Source organism: Pogoniulus pusillus, chromosome 2 (assembly GCF_015220805.1).
Source record: "Pogoniulus pusillus isolate bPogPus1 chromosome 2, bPogPus1.pri, whole genome shotgun sequence".
In the NCBI taxonomy this organism is placed as follows: Eukaryota; Metazoa; Chordata; class Aves; order Piciformes; family Lybiidae; genus Pogoniulus; species Pogoniulus pusillus.
Genome location: NC_087265.1, coordinates 31,838,417 through 31,857,389, shown reverse-complemented (window position 1 = coordinate 31,857,389; position 18,973 = coordinate 31,838,417). Strand labels below are relative to the sequence as shown.

The 18,973-nt window shown below is 44.8% G+C and overlaps 1 protein-coding gene across 3 annotated transcripts in view; it reads left to right on the top strand.

The window, feature by feature from the left end:
* Nucleotides 1-18,973, top strand: part of ACKR3 (atypical chemokine receptor 3) — a 67,049-nt gene that overhangs the window by 29,341 nt on the left and 18,735 nt on the right. Inside the window, exon 2 of one of the 3 annotated variants that reach the window (XR_010305847.1) lies at nt 11,317-11,865. The exons of the other annotated variants lie outside the window; for them this stretch is intronic. The gene's annotated coding sequence lies outside the window, so the exon portion shown is untranslated. Of the gene's footprint in view, nt 1-11,316; nt 11,866-18,973 lie in introns of those variants that run through there. 3 annotated transcript variants of the gene reach the window in all.

Sequence of the window (18,973 nt, the reverse complement as noted above, 5' to 3'; positions counted from 1 at the left end):
ACACAGCCTCAGGCTGCGCCAGGGGAGATTTAGGCTGGAGGTGAGGAGAAAGTTCTTCACTGAGAGAGTCATTGGACACTGGAATGGGCTGCCCGGGGAGGTGGTGGAGTCGCCGTCCCTGGGGCTGTTCAAGGCAAGATTGGATATGGCACTTGGTGCCATGGTCTAGCCTTGAGCTCTGTGGTAAAGAGTTGGACTTGATGATCTGTGAGGTCTCTTCCAACCTTGTTGATACTGTGATACTGAAACTTGGGAGCCAAAGCCCTCTTCCCAGCTTATATCTGAGCACCTTTGCCAGGCACTGAGTCTCCTTCCTCAAAATTGCACCTCGATGGATGAGCTCCAGATGGTTGAATGGGAACCTTGCCAAGCATGGAGGGCTATCAGCAGTGTTATGGATAACTCTAGGCTTCCTGCTGGGAAGTACGTGAAGATCTGTTGGCTTCTTATTTTAGTCTCTGAAAAAAGTGCTTTCTTAACTACTTTTGGCTTTTCTTCTAGCATAATGAGTTCTCCCTTTTCCAGAAAGTCTGTAGCAAGTCAGTCCCAAACTACCCACAGCATCCATTTGTCTGATTTCTCCCATCTCTGGAAGCGTATCAGATGAGTGTGGTGGGGTGGAGGTAGGTTGGACTTCAGCCATTCCTTGGTTCCTGCCATGAGTGTGTAGACTTTTATCTTTTCAGTGTAACCATTAAGGATTAAAACAAAACAATGAGGGAAATTAAACCACAAACAACTGCATTAAAATAATAATCAAAGCCTCATGAAAGCACACAAAAACTTAGTAAACTCCCTGTTCTTTGAAACTTGAATCTTATCTCCCCCTGTCAAAGTTAATTGTTGCTGGGTTCAAACCATGGACAAGCTTTCATTAGAACTGGAGATCTGAGCCATGGCTGGACCAGGTTCATCTGCTGAGTGGTTTGTAGCAGGATTGAATTTGGTCCAGTCTGTCAAAGAGGGAGTTTCATCTGTAACTGTGTACTTCATTATATTTTCAGTCTTAAGTCTGAACTTTAAGGCTGCTTAAGTTGTCTTCTCCAAGGTTTATAATCTGTGGACCTGGTGTTTGTGTTAGAACTTGCAAGGGGTATAGCAAGATGGTTTTGGAAACAGATTGTTGGTTGTTTTTTTTGCCCAGGAATTCTCATGACTTTTATCAGAACTTCCCAATATTTTAAATACCAAACAAAAATCATTAATTACTATCTAAATTCCTTTCCCAGAACTGCATATTGGCTTTGTAGAGCATCTTGGAAAGTGCTCCTTTTACAGAGCTGAGCTGTTGGTGGTTTCTGTGTTCTGATGCAAAGCAGTGGAGCTGTGGAGCTACGAGATGAAGCGGCCAGTGCTTCAAAGGAGTCTGTGCCCAATACAAGAGCCCAAAGGGCCACAGGCCTCAGCATGCAGAACGCTTTCTGTGCTACAGAGGTGCTATTTTGACATGAGGAAGCCTCACAGATGGTTTTATTTTATGGGATGTGGTTGGCTGTTTCTTGACATGGTTGTTTAGCATTACATAGCCGTCTTTCTCCCAGCTCGCTTCTTTGCCTGTTTTCATTCCCTTGCTCATTCAAGCATGCCTAATGTTAGCACAAGGAATTTTTGTGTGGTGCACATAGGTCAGAGAGATCTGACTGAGATTGTATTTTACAGGTGACATTCATATATAAAGGTGGGGGAGTAGGACAACAGAAAGGTCATGGAGGTAGGACCTGTGAGAAGTGCCAGTGAGGAAGTCTGGGAAAGTGAAATACATTAGAATGACTTGCAGCAGTGCATGAAATGAGGTTTAAACTCTTGTGAGTGGCTACAGTCCATATTGCTTTCTGCTGTCAGAGAAATGTGAGCACCCTCTCCCTGTCTTTGGGCACCAACTTCTGGCACTATGCACTGTCACACGCTGTCCTTGGCCAGCACTGAGTGCTGGTGATAAGCAAGTGTCCCTTGCTGACACATTGAAAGAAGAGTCAGCTTGGTCTTGCAAATGCTTTCCCCAAAGACAGCTTCAGTTGTTGCACTGGTGAGGCTTAGCCCATTCACTCTTGCTGTGAGTTACGGAAACCAGACCTCTCATTTTCATACGGACTATATCCACTAGCAACCACCTCCTGCTAGTATTTCATATCAGCTTGAAACCAGGTCAGGAATCTCTGCTTTATTTTTTTGCTTTGATTTTTGTATTTTTTTAATTTTAGTTTTTAGATTTCTTCCACCTCCTTAGGCTTACTCTCCCCACCCTACTTGGTCTGTCGGGTTCATCCACTTATACACACCCCAGCAGTACACTGTGGGTAGATGAGAATTTGCTTGGCACAGGGACCTATGCAATGCCAAGCTATAGGAGCTTCCCTGGTGTGTCTCACTTTGGGCAGTCTCAACTCAGCATCATTTCTGTGAAGTTGGAGAATAAGGTCTCATAGCTCTGGAATAGTCATCTTCTGCAGTCTAATGCATTTCATGCTTGAAAACGGGTACAGTTTATTAAAAATGAAGCTTAGAGAGCTATGGGCTGTAGCTTTTAAATCTCAAGTGTTTATTTTTATGAAACAAAATCCCATGTTTCCTCCTTTAATGGATACTATTTACTTAATGTTTACCTTAGGTACAGCGGAAATCTGATGTTGAGCTTCAAATGAAGTAAATCTTCATTCACCAAAACCCTAAGTGCCTCTGTTTCCAGAGCTCTTCATGGTACATTTAGGCTCCGTATCCATGGTGGAGACTTAAAGCTTAGCAGCCTGAGCTTGCATCTAGAGGAAGAGTCTAACTTTTAGGCTGTATTAAAGGCTGGTGCCATAGAGAGGTGTGAAAAACCTTTCATATGGCCAGAGGAGGAATCTCTGGAGACAGCCAGAGACTGGCTGTGGTAGAGAAAAGTCTAGGAGCAAGGTGAAGATGTGAATCCAGTTAGAGGCACAATATTAGGTTTTATTTCTAGGTGTTGGTTTCTTTGCTCTAAAGCAAAACAAAACCTCAGTTTTGACTTTGCTTATTTAGCTTCTTTTTTTTTTTTTTTTTTTAATTATTATTATATTGCTTTAATAGTGCAGGAAGCCTCCAAAAACTTGGTTTGCAATAGGACACTCAAGCAATTTCTTCTCTTTTAAAACCCATTTCTATGTATATCCAGTCAGGTGAGGGCAGACCACTGACCCTTTCACAGATTTAACAATTGAAGTACGTAATGTCACCAATAGTACCATCCTGCAACATGTTTGTGCATGGTGGCTTCCACTTTACTCAATACCAGTGCTGTGAGAAGGCTCTTTCACTTGTTTGCTGTGTCAGAACCACAGTAATTGGCATTTTGCAGGGTGGGCCATGAGCATGCTGCTCCTGGTCTCCAGTTTATTAGCAGCCTCTGGGTAATGAAGTTTAAAAAAGAGGTGTAGCCTGTCTCCCACATCAGCACCATTGTGCTTTCTAGGCCTGGTAGCCAGTTCAGTGTGACATGTGCCTTGCAACGAGGATCATTAGCAGGTAATTGTGGCCTTCTGAAATCAGACTTGCCTCTGACTGGCCCAGTGTCAAATGAATAAGGCTCTCCCTCATGTCCACAGGTGGTTAGTCCCCAAGGATCTCAGGATGAGATAGATTAGTACCAACTGTGAAAATTTGTCCTTTTTTTTCTATTGTGACCTTAGCACTTGATGCTGTGTTGGGGTGAATGCAGCAGTTGTAGGAGAAAGAAGTGATTCTCTACTTGCAGGAGCAGATTCAGCTTGTGGGTATAAAAGGGTATGAAAGTATCCTTTTGCAGTATTGTAGTGCTGATACTATATTAACTAGAACTGAATCATAGAATCAACCAGATTGGAAGAGACCTCCAGGGTCATCCAGTCTAACCTATCACCCAGCCCTATCCAGTCAACTAGACCATGGCACTAAATGCCTCATACAGTCTTTTCTTGAACACCTTCAGGGATAGGGACTCCACCACCTCCTTGGGCAGCCCATTCCAATGGGAAATCACTCTCTCTGGGAACAACTTCCTCCTAACATCCAGCCTATAACTCCCCCACCATAACTTGAGACTGTCCCCCCTTCTTCTATTGTTGGTTGTCTGGCAGAAGAGACCAACCCCCATCTGGCTACAGCCTCCCTTGAGGTAGTTGTAGACAGCAATGAGGTCCCCCCTGAGCCTTCTCTTCTCCAGGCTAAACAACCCCAGCTCCCTCAGCCTCTCCTCACAGGGTTTGTGTTCCAGGCCCCTCACCAGCTTTGTCGCCCTTCTCTGGACATGTTCCAGCACCTCAACATCTCTCTTGAATTCAGGAGCCCAGAACTGGACACAGCACTCAAGGTGTGGTCTGACCAGTGTTGAGTGCAGGGGAAAATGATTTCCCTTGTCCTACTGGCCACACTGTTTCTGATCCAGGCCAGGATGCCATTGGCTCTCTTGGCCACCTGGGCACACTGCTGGCTCATCTTCAGCTACTATCTACCAGTACCCCCAGGTCCCTTTCTTCCTGGCTGCTCTCCAGCCACTCTGTCCCCAGCCTGTAGTGCTGCTTGTGGTTGTTGTGGCCAAAGTGTAGAACACTGCACTTGGCCTTGTTAAATCTCATCCCACTGGCCTCTGCCCACCAATGGGATAATATAGTAATAAAACCAAATAATCATTCAAAAATTAACCCAGCAAAACAGAATAAATGCAAAGCAACCACAAGATCCAGAAGGCACTGACACATCCCTACCTCTCCCAGTGTTCAAAATGTCAAAATCCTCAGTGTGCTGTGGGCTTTGGAAAAATACATTAGCAAATGAGTGCTGTGCAGAGACTTGCATCCAGATGCCATGGGTGACAGTTGTGAGGCTCTCTGCCCTTGGATCTCCTTTGTGGAAGCCTCCCTGCAGACCTCTTCCTATCCTGGAATAATCGGGCACATTCCCATGTAAATAAATTTCATTAAGCACCACAGCTTCTCCCCATCTTCTCTGCCAGGCAAAACGCACCCCAAAGTGAAAGATATTAACCATAAGCAAAGCTAATTCCCTAACTTATCTCCAGTGGATCCTATAATTGATTTAATCAAATAAAATTTCTCCAATAAAGCTCTGGAAGTTAAGGGAAAGCTACAACTTAATTGTAGTTCAGCCAAGAATCAATTTCTCATTTTCTTTCCTGTTTTTCTGACCATTTCTGTTTGTTGGTGAGAGGCAGAAAGGATGGAGATTTTACAAATGTTGATATCCTCTATATCACTGGCATTTCATATCCAAAAATGAATTTCCCAAATACTTTTTTGGATCAGTCACAGTAGGGAGACATCTGGAGAAAAAAATAGTCGTCCAAAAATGAAGAGCTTTACCCTGTCATTAAGCCAAAGTTTTGTTTCATTTCTTTCTGTAGTTTCCCCTGCACACGGACTTAGGGAAGAAATGGATTAAGACTACTAGCTTTTCTCACAATGTCTCCATTTCAGAGATGCAATAAAAATTTAAAGCACAATAAGAACCTTCTTTTGCTGAGTGAAAATGGATAGAAAATGTTTTGTGTAAAAGCTCTGCAGTGAAAGCCTGCAGTCATTTCAGTGGATAGATATTTAGCTTTACTTTGTTTTCTCTTCAGAATAAATGCCATAACCAGGACTGTGATGGTTTGGGTGTTACCTGCCCTCCCACACTTAAGAAGATCACCCAGACTAGACTTAGTGGATCTGGAAATTAAAGAATGAAGCTGTATTTACAGCTTAGCATAATATAGAAATAGGTATTTACAATATATGCAGAAATGTACAAGTTAAAAAGTAATACAGAAACACAGCATCTCTCCCAGAAACCTGAGTCCCCAGGAGGGGCTCCTAACCACCCTTCCACCTTCTTCCCACCCCTCTACCTTACCCCAGACTTTGCCTTATGCTCAAGGTAGTTTGGAGGGTCGGCCAGGGGGGTTAGGAAGCAGATGGATTAGTTGGGCAGCAAGTTAGAGAGAGAAGTACATGCAGTCAGAGCCAGAGAGAGCAACTCTGTTATCTTTGTTTGTGTTCTTGCTTTTATACATCTCAGCAAGCCTATGTGTGAAGTAGACATCACCACTGTTTCCTTTTTGCAGCCTATAATCTAATTCTTCTCACCAAAATATCCCAGCTAGGCTCAAACTAGCACAAGGAGGTAAAATGAAGAATTGGGAAACATTTTCTAGGATGTCTGGATATCTGGGAGAGCTATGGATGAACAGCTGTTGCATAGGTATAAATCATGTATGAAAATTAAATGATGGAGAAGCCCAGCCCATTGAAAGTGCAAAATGTAGTTGTGTTTTTTTTCTCTAGGTGGAACCTATGCCTTCCAGGTGCTGTTTTAGGGATGGCTTAGATCTATCCAGGGAATATGCCAACTGTAGCCTTTGAAAACTTTATGAGGCTAATTCCATTAGAGCTCCACTATACTCCATCTCTCCATTTGTTGCTGCTTTTCACAATGGGAGCAAATCCAAGACGTGTTGTGGTGATAGGCTTTTCAGACAAAGATTCTAAGAGGAGTGATTGAAGCAAGAAGTGGTGCCTGCTCTCCCTAGTCTTGTCAGCTTTAATATTCCAACAAGAGCTAAGGAGTGCCTGCTTAACTGGAAGTATGTCAATTCAGGTGGTACATCTTGCAGGGGCTAAGGGGTGCCTGCTTAACTGGCAGTATGTCAATTCAGGTGGTACATCTTGCAGGGGCTAAGGGGTGCCCGCTTAACTGGAAGTATGTCAATTCAGGTGGTACATCTTGCAGGGGCTAAGGGGTGCCTGCTTAACTGGCAGTATGTCAATTCAGGTGGTACATCTTGCAGGGGCTAAGGGGTGCCTGCTTAACTGGCAGTATGTCAATTCAGGTGGTACATCTTGCAGGGGCTAAGGGGTGCCTGCTTAACTGGCAGTATGTCAATTCGGGTGGTACATCTTGCAGGGGCTAAGGGGTGCCTGCTTAACTGGCAGTATGTCAATTCAGGTGGTACATCTTGCAGGGGCTAAGGGGTGCCTGCTTAACTGGCAGTATGTCAATTCAGGTGGTACATCTTGCTGGGGCAGTCTGGGGTCATATAGTCCAAGAACTGTTTAGGTTGGAAGAGACCTTTAAGATGGAGTCCAGCCATTAACCCCACACTGTCAGGTCTATCTCCAAACCATGTCTGTCAGCAACATATCAATGTGTCTTTTAAATACCTCTGGAGATGATGACTCCACCTCTTCCCTGGGCAGCCTGGTCCAGTATTTGACACTCTTCTGGTGAGGCAATTTTCCTGATGTCCAATCTAAACATCCCCTGGTGCAATGTGAGACTGTTTCCTCTTGTAACTTAGGAGAAGAGATTCTCTCCCACCTTGCTGCAACCTCTTTTCAGCGAGGAGTTGTAGAGGGAGGTAATGTCTCCCCTCAGCCTCCTTTTCTGCAGACTAAACCCCATTCCCCCAGCCAGTCTTCATAAGACTTACGCTCTAGACCAGGGGTCCTGAAACTTTTTAACCAGGGGGCTGGTTCACTGTGCCTCAGACACTGGCGGGGGTCAGACTATAGTTTGGTTCCAGCCCAGCAGTGTCGGGGGCCAGCCTATAGTTTGGTTCCAGTCCCAGCGGGTGCTTGTGGGCTGCAGAGGCAGGTGAGCAGATTAAGTGTCAGGAAGCGGCTGCTTGGTTTCCGCCCAGCCCCCGGTGGGTGGTGGGTGAGCTGCATTGAGGACCTTGGGGGGCCATATCTGGCCCATGGGCCATAGTTTGAGGACCCCTGCTCCTCGACCCTTCACCAGTTTCGCTGCCCTTCTTGGAACACACTGCAGACCTCAATGTCCTTATTGTAGTGTGAAGGTCCAAACTGAACTCAGTATTCGAGGTGTGGCCTCACCAGTGCTGAGTACAGAGGGACAGTTGCGAGTGGGGCTTCCTGCTGATACAAGCAAGTTCAGTAGGGTTTTTTAAAAAGCTGTCATAGAATCAACCAGGTTGGAAGAGACCTCCAAGATCATCCAGTCCAACCTAGCACCCAGCCCTATCCAATCTACTAGACCATGGTACTAAGTGCCTCATCCAGTCTTTTCTTGAACACCTCCAGGGATGTTGACTCCACCACCTCCCTGGGCAGCCCATTCCAATGCAAATCACTCTCTTTGGGAAGAACTTCCTCCTAACATCCAGCCTGTACTTCCCCCGGCACAACTTCACAGTATCATAGTATTATTAGGATTGGAAGAGACCTCACAGATCATCAAGTCCAACCCTTTACCACAGAGCTCAAGGCTAGACCATGGCACCAAGTGCCACGTCCAACCTTGCCTTGAACATCTCCAGGGACGGCGACTCCACCACCTCCCCAGGCAGCCCATTCCAGTGTCCAATGACTCTCTCAGTGAAGAACTTTCTCCTCACCTCCAGCCTAAATCTCCCCTGGCGCAGCCTGAGGCTGTGTCCTCTCGTTCTGGCGCTGGCCACCTGAGAGAAGAGACCGACCCCTACCTGGCTACAGCTTCCCTTCAGGTAGTTGTAGACAGCTGTCATATCATTACAAGCTTTTTATTTTGGGCGTGCCCCATGTCTGTTCTCAAACTGAGAGAACGCACAGATCAGGGAGGATCAGGAATAGGAAGTGTAGGAAAAATGAGTGCACTATCCATAGCCTTCAGTTTCCCTCATCCACCATCCACCTTGTTCTTGTGCTGACCTCCAGCATACATGCTGCAGAGCTGGGCTTCACCAGAGATACTTTTCCTCACTCGCTTTGCTTACACAGCTGGCTTTCAAGTGTGCTCTTGAAAAACATACATTCAGTACAAATGTTATTCCTATACATCCTCCCCCTGTTATTCCTTGTGTGCAGGATCAGCAGTTTGCAGCGCGCACCTCGAGTCCCATAAGATGCTAGAACTACCCTGAGAAATATTGCCTCAAAGAAAACCTTTACCAGGCCAGTTAAAGGAAAATGCAAACGATGTCTGAAAGGTACAGCATCCCTGGGATGAGCTGTGTTCAGCCAGGTTGTGAAAAGGTGGTGGATCTTGAGAGAGGTTTTGGTCTGCGGGGAGGACCAGCGAGATGTGAGCTGGCTGCCTCCGTGCAGCTCATTAGGCTCCCGTTGCTGATTTGGAAATGGAATCCTGTTGCTGAGAGAGCCCAGGTTTGCTTTTACTATAAACATGGGGGTGGGATTTTATTTTTCTTGTACCAAGGTATGTAACTTTAGATGACCATCTCTGTGCCTGGTCACCTCTGAAATTTTTTTCCACTGACGTTCACCTTGACAAGCTACAAAGAAGTAAAAAGCTACACTGGCTTGCTGCGCCTTGACTAGTGTCTTGCTTTGATATAAATCCTCAGGGTGGAAAAAAAAACACCACCACCTTGTGCAGCAAAAGCAAAGACTGAAGTGACTTTCATGAGGCAGGCTTAGTTTCCCTGCAGGACTGACATCCCTGGTTTTGAGGCCTAATTGCATCAAGTCTCCTGTGATAATTTCTTAGACAGCAACAAAAAGCAGCTGGAGCCAGTCTCCAGCATTGAGGGGTACAAGCCCAGTCAGGTCAGTGTAATGTCCTGACAGGGCAACAAAGAGATTCAAAGAGTTGGACAACAGTGATCCTGTCAGATGTGGTTAAAGCTTTTTTTCATCTGTTGCTAACACAGATTCCTTGAGTTGATCAGTATTAAAACAGTTGACTTAGATGTGCATTTCCTTTGCAACTTTTAATGCTATTCTCATGATAAAGGAATGCTTTTGTATTAAGTTACTCTGAGTGGAGGCAGAGCTTCTAAGAGTCATTGGTCTGACACCAGGCTGATGTTGTCAGCTTGGCCATGCAGTGCCATTCCAAACACCCATCAGCAGCATCTGCCTTTGAGCTAGCTTAGAGGGACTGCAGTCCAGGTGCCTTGATACTATCCAGCAGCAACCTGGAGATACTGTGTTAGGAGATCATAGAATGGTTTAGGTTGGAAGGGATCTCAAAAAATCATCCAGTTCCAATCCCCTGCCATAGGCAGGGACACCTCCCACTAGAACAGGTTGCTCAAGGCCTCATCCAGCCTGGCCTTGAACACCTCCAGCAGCCACAACCTCCCTGGTCAGCATGTTCCAGTGTCTCACCACCCTCACTGTAAAGAACCCTTTCCTAACATCTAGTTTGAATCTCCCCTCTTCCACTTTAAACTCATTACCCCTCATCCTGTCATTACAAGACCTTGTAAATAGTCCCTCCCCAGCCTTCCTGTAGACTCCCTTCAGACACTATAAGGCTACTATAAGGTCTTCTCAAAGTCTTCTCTTCTTCAGATTGAAGAGCCCCATCTCTTGTAGCCTGTCCTCACAGCAGAGCTGCTCCAGCCCTCTGAGCATCTTCGTGGCCCTCCTCTGGAGTCGCTCCAACAGTTCCATGTCCTTCTTGTGTCGGGGGCTCCAGAACTGCACACAGTACTCCAGGTGGGGTCTGACAAGAGCAGAGTAAAGGGGCAGAATCCCCTCTCTTACCCTGCTGGCCACACTTCTCTGGCTGCAGCCCAGGACACAGTTGCTGTCTGGGCTACATGTGCACACTGCCAGCTCATGTTGAGCTTTTCATCAACCCAGACTCCCAGGTCCTTTTCTTCAGGGCTGCTCTCCAGCCCTTCACTACTCAGCCTGTATCTGTGCTTGGGAGATCCCCTCCTTCACTCTAGGTTGCAGGATCAACCAATTCTATGCTTCCTACCTGAGCGTTACCTTGCACCAAGGGGGAACTGGCTGCACCTGGGGCTGCTGACATATCCCTTCGTTGTTCTTTACTTTGCTGGTGATGCAGTGTCACGACCTGCTGGATCAGCTTGTAGCAGTGTGTGGGGTATTGATTTCTGTTTCACAAAATGATAGCCTTCAAAGGATGGCTGGGCATAATGAGCTGGGCAGCTGCCAATAGCTCTGTGTCACCAAAAGCCTGTAACTCTCTATGTGTTAAAGCCTTCCTGCTCCTCAGTAGTTCAGATGGCTTTGTGTCTGTAAGAGCAGGCACAATTTCTCAGGTTCTTGGGGTGTGCCTACATCTTCTGAACCCTGTTTGAAGCTATTTTTGCATTTGACTTGACAGCCTAAAGCCCACAGAAGGGAAGAACATAGCTGGTTTGGATGTATGCAACCCCCACATTTAACTTGGACATGATAGCCTGCTCATAAAGTCTAAGTAAGTGCAGTTTTGAAAGCCCATTGCAGTATTGATTTATATTTTTCTGCAGCATCAGCATAATTTTCAAGGACGAGGGATTTTATAATGTAGTTGTAAATTATTCCTATAAGTATCTTAAGTGCCTCATGGGAGTGCATGATCGTTCAAGATGCTTCATAATTTATTTCTTCTCATGTTTTTCAGCTGTGCAATAAAACATTTGTAAATACCCAGGAATGATGGTCCTTACAGCTGGCACTGACATGCACCAGGCTCTCATGAAAACTTGTATCATCTGTGGGAAGGAGAAAAGGAAGACAGAAATTATAAGGCTACAATCTTCCTGAAATTGCACAGCAAGCATGTGCCACTAAAGCTCCTGAAAAGGTTCTAAAAGTGGTAATTTTGCTTCCTGGATGTTCTTTATAGGGTCCCCGCTGGAATTTCTCCTTGTTATCTTGTGGTTCATGTTCTGAAGTTAGCTGCTTTCCTGACCTAGTAAAGATCTGGGCAGGTGTGAGCCAACCTGCTAAGAACAATTACCATCATCAGGGCTTACATGCTCCAGTTCTTGCTAATATGTGCTCTGGTGATGATTTACAGGGGAAATATTTAATGGCTATGCTGCTCCTCTGAAAAGGAGAGGGTTTTGTGGAGAGGACTCTCTTTTCTGTGCCTCGTGGGGCTTTAGGACCTGGAAGCGAAGTGCAGCTCAGGTTTTACCTTGCAAGGCTTTGTCAGCAATTCCTTTTTTTTTCTCCAACTGTCGTTCCCTGTTGATGCCATCAGTTGTATTTTAAAATTACATAACCTTAGAGATGGTGATAAGAGTGTGCTTGTCCAAGTCTAACTTTGGATGGCTTGGGTAAACATGACTTGTATTATCCTCAGCAGAGCTGTGTTTTGACTCTCTGTGCTGTTGTTTTGCCCTCTTTCTGATTCAGCACTTGATAGGCTGTTTCATGTTGAGCTGGTGCCATCACATCCTAAGGGCTCACAGAATCACAGGAACATCTAGGTTGGAAAAGACCCTGAGGATCACCAAGTCCACCCTATAACCCTACTCTAAAAGATTCTCTCTACTTGCCCTCTGTCAAATCTACCCAGCTGTCTTCTGTATCAGGTAAAGGGACTGAAATTCCCATTGCTTTCCAGATTCTCTGTCACCTGGAGTCACTTGTGCAGGCTCTTTAAGGTTACTGGTTACTCTCTCTGCCAAGTGCAGCTCTCTGTAATATGAACTCAGAAGGCAAATCATATTAGGTGGTGGTTTTGTACTGAATCACTCCAATGCAACTCTCCTAGAGTGGGAAACTTCAAGTCTAACAAAAGAGCTCAATGACAAAAAGTATGCAAGAGATGAAAAGCCTTTTGTAGGTGAGGGCAGGCTTAAGTCATCCCTGATTTTTGGAAGTAAATAAATGTCTTTGGTTAACACTATTTGAGAGAAGCCTATTTGCTGGAAGAGTGCTCTGTGGACTTCTAAAATGACAGACATCTTAAAGAACCTTCCTGTGAAAGAGCCTTGAAATTCAGCAGCCCTGTGTAGCAGTCGAACATCTGAGACTTTTAACAGGAGCATCAGATGTGATGTTTTGTCTTCAGTCATTTCTCTAAACTACCACTTTGCTTTCCCTGTGCTCCTTATCTTCTGCATTATGTAGCTTTTAACCCTGATGACCTCAAACACTCATAGCCACTTAATCTGGCTGCGTTCCTCTGTGAAAGTTCTCTGTTAGTCTGCGTGGATTTGTTAGGGGGGTGCAAATGCTGGTTGAAGTCTTACAAGGACATGCATTTCTTCAGTGGGAAGGCCAAGAGATTACTGTTCCATAAGTAAACATAGAGAAGTAGTATATTTCTGGCTTGATGTTGGAACTTCTAGCTAATTGCTCCTCTGAGTGTGCTCACTGCATGCCAGTAAATTCCTGTAGGTGAGGCAGGACGTGGTGGTCCTTTGACAAAACAAATCGCAAGGGCTTGAGATATCATCAGCACCCTCTCTTCTGCTTATATTAGCTGATGCAGGACTGCAGCAGTTGCATTGCTTGCAGCATAAAGTAAAACCCGTTGGGGCAGAACATTGATTTCTGTAGCAAAGGAATTGTTCGTGGCATCTTGACCTGTCCTGAACTTCTAGGCAATCACAAAGCGTTGTTGATAGTAACAGTACAAACACAGTAAGCAGTACCTTTTGCTCTGTGCAAACATCCTGTGCACGCTTGTGAGACCAATTATGAGTCCTAGAGACTGCCCTAAATTAATTCTTGTTTTGCTTATGACCTCCCAGCATGTCTTCACTCACACAAAAAGTAGTTCCGACGCAAGTGGTCATGGGCTCCAGATGTTGGCCTCACTGTGACTGGCTGTCCCTGCTAACCAAACACGTGTCTATGCTAATAAATACTTCATGCCCAGATCTTAAAGAAAGAGTAAAACAAAATGCTAGCCTTGAAAAATCAGGAAAGCCCCAAAAGTATGTGTAACGTCTGTTTTGCAAGACCAATCATCCTTGATGTGTGGGCCTCTTGCCTTAAACAATTAGCTGCTTGTGAAGGATCTTGCAGACCTCTTGGAAGAGCCTTTTGACCTTGCTTTCATCCATTTGATCATTACTAGCTTATTTGGGGATCCAAAGGATTTGGACTGACCAGCAAACATTACAGCTGGTGTGATGGCAATCCTGCTGCTTGCAGCTCTGTCTCCTGGCATCATGTAATAATTAATCGATGACCCTCCCTTGCTTCTGGAGCCAGTTGAGGGTGTGTGCCTGTTACACTGCTGCAGTTGACATCAGCATCTTAACTCTCATCATTGCAGCCTGGCTTAAAAAACAAACATATCTTTTCTTCCTCACGTCAAGAGAATGATTAAGTCCTTCTGTTTCTGTGCAGGAAACATGATGGGCCTGTGCAAGAGAAAAGTCATCTGCCTGGAGCAGCTGCCTCCATTCTTTTCTGGCTGAACTGCGTTTCTCAAGATACAGGAGGGATGCCAGTGAAGCAATGTCTCTCCTGGGAGAGAGTTGGATGAATCATGTTAGCAGCGCTCCAGCAGAAGGCTTCACCCGCAAAGGGTGGGGAGTAGCAGTGATCTAGACCAAATGATGACTTAACCTTGCCTGAAAATTAAGACATCTTTCTTTCAGCTTTTATCCTTCTGGAAAATGTGAAATATTTCCATGAAACCAAACTTTTCCTGCAGAAAACTTCTGTCCAAAACTGCCTTTTGGAGAGCTCCCCACCATCTCTATTGGTGGGCCAGGGAATTTCCAGGACTACCCTGAAGTTTCCATAAGGCATTGTTGGGGTTTTGTTGTTTTTTCTGTTGTTTATTTGTTTGCTTTTCAAGAGAGCCAAGCAAAACAACTACTGGCAAGAACTTAGCACCTGGATCATCCTTATAAAACTCTCTGCAAAGTAAGGACACATTTTTAGAGCTATCTGCAACTTGCTTTGCAAACTGAATTTCCTCTAATACTACAAGCAGAAGTTAATAATTAGTGTAGGTGTTTGTTTCATTTTGAGTGCTTAATCAGTTCTCAATTTGTTTCAGATGAGGCGTGTTAAATGTATCCCATCGCCATGTAAATGCAATCTTCCCATCCCTTAATTAACCACCTTCTCCTTTCAAACAGTATTTTTTTTGCTCACCTTCTTAGTGTCCAGTTTTAAATAAATATTTTAAACTTGGAGGACAATGCTTCTCTGCCTTCTGCTCTCCTAGCTGCCTTTTGGGCAGCCAGGGCCTTACCAATTTATGTAAGCTTGAGATCAGCTCCAAGTTTCTTTGTGGCCCTTCATTTGAAAGTTACTCTGGTGGACCATAACTTTTTTGCTGTTTAGAGAGTGGAAAGGAGCCTCAGGGAATCTGCCTTTTCTCTTTGGCATACTTGGAAAATAGCTGTTTATCTTCTTCTTCTCTGCCTCTCAAACTGGAAATGGAAAGTCCTGCAGATGGAGGAGAAGATGGACCATCCTGCCTGCAAAAGTTGGAGTCAGGTGGCCACTTTGGCCCTCCAGTAAATCATATAGTAGTAGTAATAGTAAATCAATTAATAGTAGGCTGAGAGAACTGGGGCTATTTCGTCTGGAAAAGAGAAGACTGAGAGGGGATCTTATTAATGTTTATAAGTATCTGAAGGGTGGATGTCAAGAAGGGGCCAGTCTCTTTTTGGTGATGTCCTGTGATAGGACAAGGGGCAGCAGATACAAGCTGGATCACAAGAAGTTTGACCTCAACATGAGGAAAATGTGTTTCCTGTGAGGGTGACAGAGCACTGGAATAGTCTGCCCAGACAGGTTGTGGAATCTTCTTTTTTAGAGACTTCCAAGACCTGTCTGGATGTGCTCCTGTGTGGCTTGTCCTAAGTGATCCTGTTTGGCAGGGGGCTTGGACTTGATGTCCAGAGGTCACTTCCAACCCCTAACTTTCTATGATTCTGTGTGCAACAAGATCCACCAGATTCTGTGCATGGCTTCAGACTGGCTTGGCAATGGAACACTGACTGATGATGCTTCACTTGGATTTTTAGAGTTCTAGGCAGAGGTTTTGGTCCATGTGTTTGGTAACGTGTCAGTGTGTGCTGGGAAGGCTTGTAACTAACATGTTATGTCATTATGTGGGAACGCTTGGCCTTCACTGCTTCACTAGGGGTTTCTTTGTGTGCCTTGAAACATGACTATCTAAGGTGGTGCTGGAATTTTTTTTACCCCCTTCTCCTTAGTGACTTCCCTGCTTTGTGTTTCTTGTCTTGTGTCAGGCTAAATTACACTGATCAGGAGAAGTGGAGTTGAAGCCTGTTTGCTGCATTAGAAGAACTGCTTAACTCCCTTTCCATCAGACTTATGATATTATAATCAATAATTCTCCCCCTTTTCCAGTTAGTTTTGTTGGTGCTAGCTGCCACACTCTGCAGAAAGGATTCAAGTACTTGGACTGCAATATGCTTGATAACTGAGCAAAGGAGGAGGCGGTAATGAATAAAAGACTATGCAGATCTCCTCCTCACTGTGACACTGATGGGTGGAAAATCTCCAGGACTGGTTTTCCTTGTGTTTTTTTGTGTTCTAGGTGTAAATGAGTTCTAAAAAGGAGGATTAAATTGGTTGTGCAAATTTGTATCTCAGAGAAGACAGGGATTGAGAACCAAAACTACTGTGATAATGTGGTGTGGAGTGGGTTTTTTTGTGTATGTGAAGAAAAGATGTGTCTCTTAAAAAATATTTGCACTCCCATGTGTATAACCCCTAGAGCAATCCTCCACTGCACTGCAGGTTAGATGAGAAGTGTTTGTTCCAGAGCTCCCTGAGGTGACTAATGCGTAGGCATCTACCCATAGAGTCACTGTAGGGTGACTGATCTGTGCTGATCTGGGAGAGAGATAACGCTGGGAAGGTCTTTACTAGGAAGTTCCTACTAGATGGCATTGCTTGGCTATGAATATTCATGTGTGGCTTGTTTTTGGAGCAGAAGTGTGAGCAGGGTTGTGGTACTGCTAATTGCAGCTGAAAGTGTTAATTTTCACACAGAGTGAAAAACAAAAATCCCAATTTGCAAAGCTTTCACTTGAGTCAGGGCTGAAGTCCCTGACAGTTTTAAGAGTGCAGATGTGAAATGCTGAGTCTCTCTTAAAATACTTCATTTTATCTGAAAGATTCCCAGGCTCTCTCAGCATGTTACTTTGTCAAACCTACCTCTTTTTCCTCTGAAGAGGTTGGAGCCTTGACTTATTCAACTTTCTATTGCAGCTTTGTTTAGTGGAGTTTATACATTCTTAGATCAAACATTATACAATCTGACCAGGAATCGTGCAGTAACAGTGGGAGATGGGAAGAGGCACCATAATTTATTCTATAAACAAGAGCACAACTTGGTTCATAAAATGGAGCTTATTGAAATGAAAAAATAAATATGCAGCTTTCCCTGGGCTGTGTTTAGAAATAGTTGCACTCAGATGGGGAATGTGGCATTCATGTCTTACCACAGAGACTGCCTTCATCTCTTGAAAGCAGCTACTCTGCTCAGTCTTGTCTAGGTTGATGTGTCTTCAGCTGAAGCTCCTGCCTGGACTATGTTGCCAGGGCTCCTGGGCACAGCCCCTTTCATCTATTGTACTGCAGTGAGCTAAGCTGCTCTGGTTCTTCCTTGGCAAAGTGCAGAGGAGGTCTGTCCCTTTGCATGCTTGGGAGAAGGGGATGGAGGAAGGACTAGAGGGATTTGACCGAATCCTTGTTGCAGAATGGGGTGGATAATGAATACCAACAGAGAGACTAGACTACATTTAGTATTTATCCTGAGATGAACCAGCTGCTTTAGGGTGGAAACATATGCAAACTTCAGATGAGTATTGCTGTGAGGATAATTACCAGGCACATTAAAAGTTGATAATGTCCAGGGATCATTAGATCTTCTTGCTATCATAGAATCATAAAATTATTTGGGTTGGAAGGGACCTTTAAAAGCTATTTAGTTTAGCTTGCCTTTGCAGTAAGCAGGGACATCTTCAACTAAATGAGGCTGCCCAGAGCCCTGCCCAACCTGACCTTGAATGTTTCCACTGATGGGGCATCTATCACCTGTCTGGACAACCTGTGCCAGTGTTTCACCACCCTCATTGTAGCAAGTATCTTTTCTTAGATACAGTCTGAATCTCCTATTTTTTAAATTGAAAATAATTTCTCCTTATTCTGTTGCTTGTCTCCCTCTTTCTTATAGCACTTCCTCTAAGTACTGGAAGGCTGCACTAAGGTCTTCTCAGAACCTCCTATTCTCCAGGCTGAACAACTCCAAATATCTCAATTGTGCTTTGTAGCAGAGGTGTTCCATCCTTCTGATCATTTTTGTGACCTCCTCTGGGTCCATATCTACTCCAACAGGTCCCTGTCTTTCTTGTGATTAAAAAAGATGAAATTAAAAAGCCCAAACATCTCCACAACCTGTTCTGGGGGTTGCATGTGCTAGATGCTTGTAGGACAGCTTTGCACTCCTAAAGTTTTAACTGGTAAAATTACCAAAGTACTATGATTTAACTGCTGAGTGGACAGAGGATCCTCCTGAGCATCTTCTGGGTGACCAACAGTTCCAGTCACAGGAAAATGTATTGGGTGAAGTATAGGCTGGATGTTAGGAGGAAGTTCTTCCCAGAGAGCGTGATTTGCCATTGGAATGGGCTGCCCAGGGAGGTGGTGGAGTCACCATCCCTGGAGGTCAAGAAAAGACTGGATGAGGCACTTAGTGCCATGGTCTAGTTGATTGGCTAGGGCTGGGTGCTAGGTTGGACTGGATGATCTTGGAGATCTCTTCCAGCCTGCTTGGTTCTATGATTCTATGTGCTATGGATCTGGGCAAAGGGCTGATGTCTCAAACTGCTGCTTCTGGATGTCAGGTCTGGGAAAGAGGAGAGTTGGATGGAGGGTGATGTGTTCTCTTTTCCAGCATGAGTAGGGAGGTCTTTCAGGCTCCCTGCAGTAGAGACATGGGAAGTATCAGCTGGTTGAAAAATCACTTAACCCAACAAACATTGCAAAACAAAAGCTCCTGGAGGAAGTAGGAGACTAGCTTCAGTGAAGTTAATGCTACAACTGCCCTTAGCATGAGGGAGAAGAAGGATTTCATCTTGGAGCTGCTGTGAGTACAACCAGCATTCCTTCTGGGCTGGAAAATGAAAGTTGCTGAGCATTATTACACACGCATGCAACACAATAGCGCTCAGAGCCAGTCCACTGAGATCTTTCCTTGGGGATCCATATAAAGTACCTTTCACAAAAGCTGCCCTGTGTGTGAGCAGAGAAACTCCATCTAGTGACGTTAAAAAAGAGGGGGAAAATAGCCACAAACCCTTTTTCACACACATGTACAG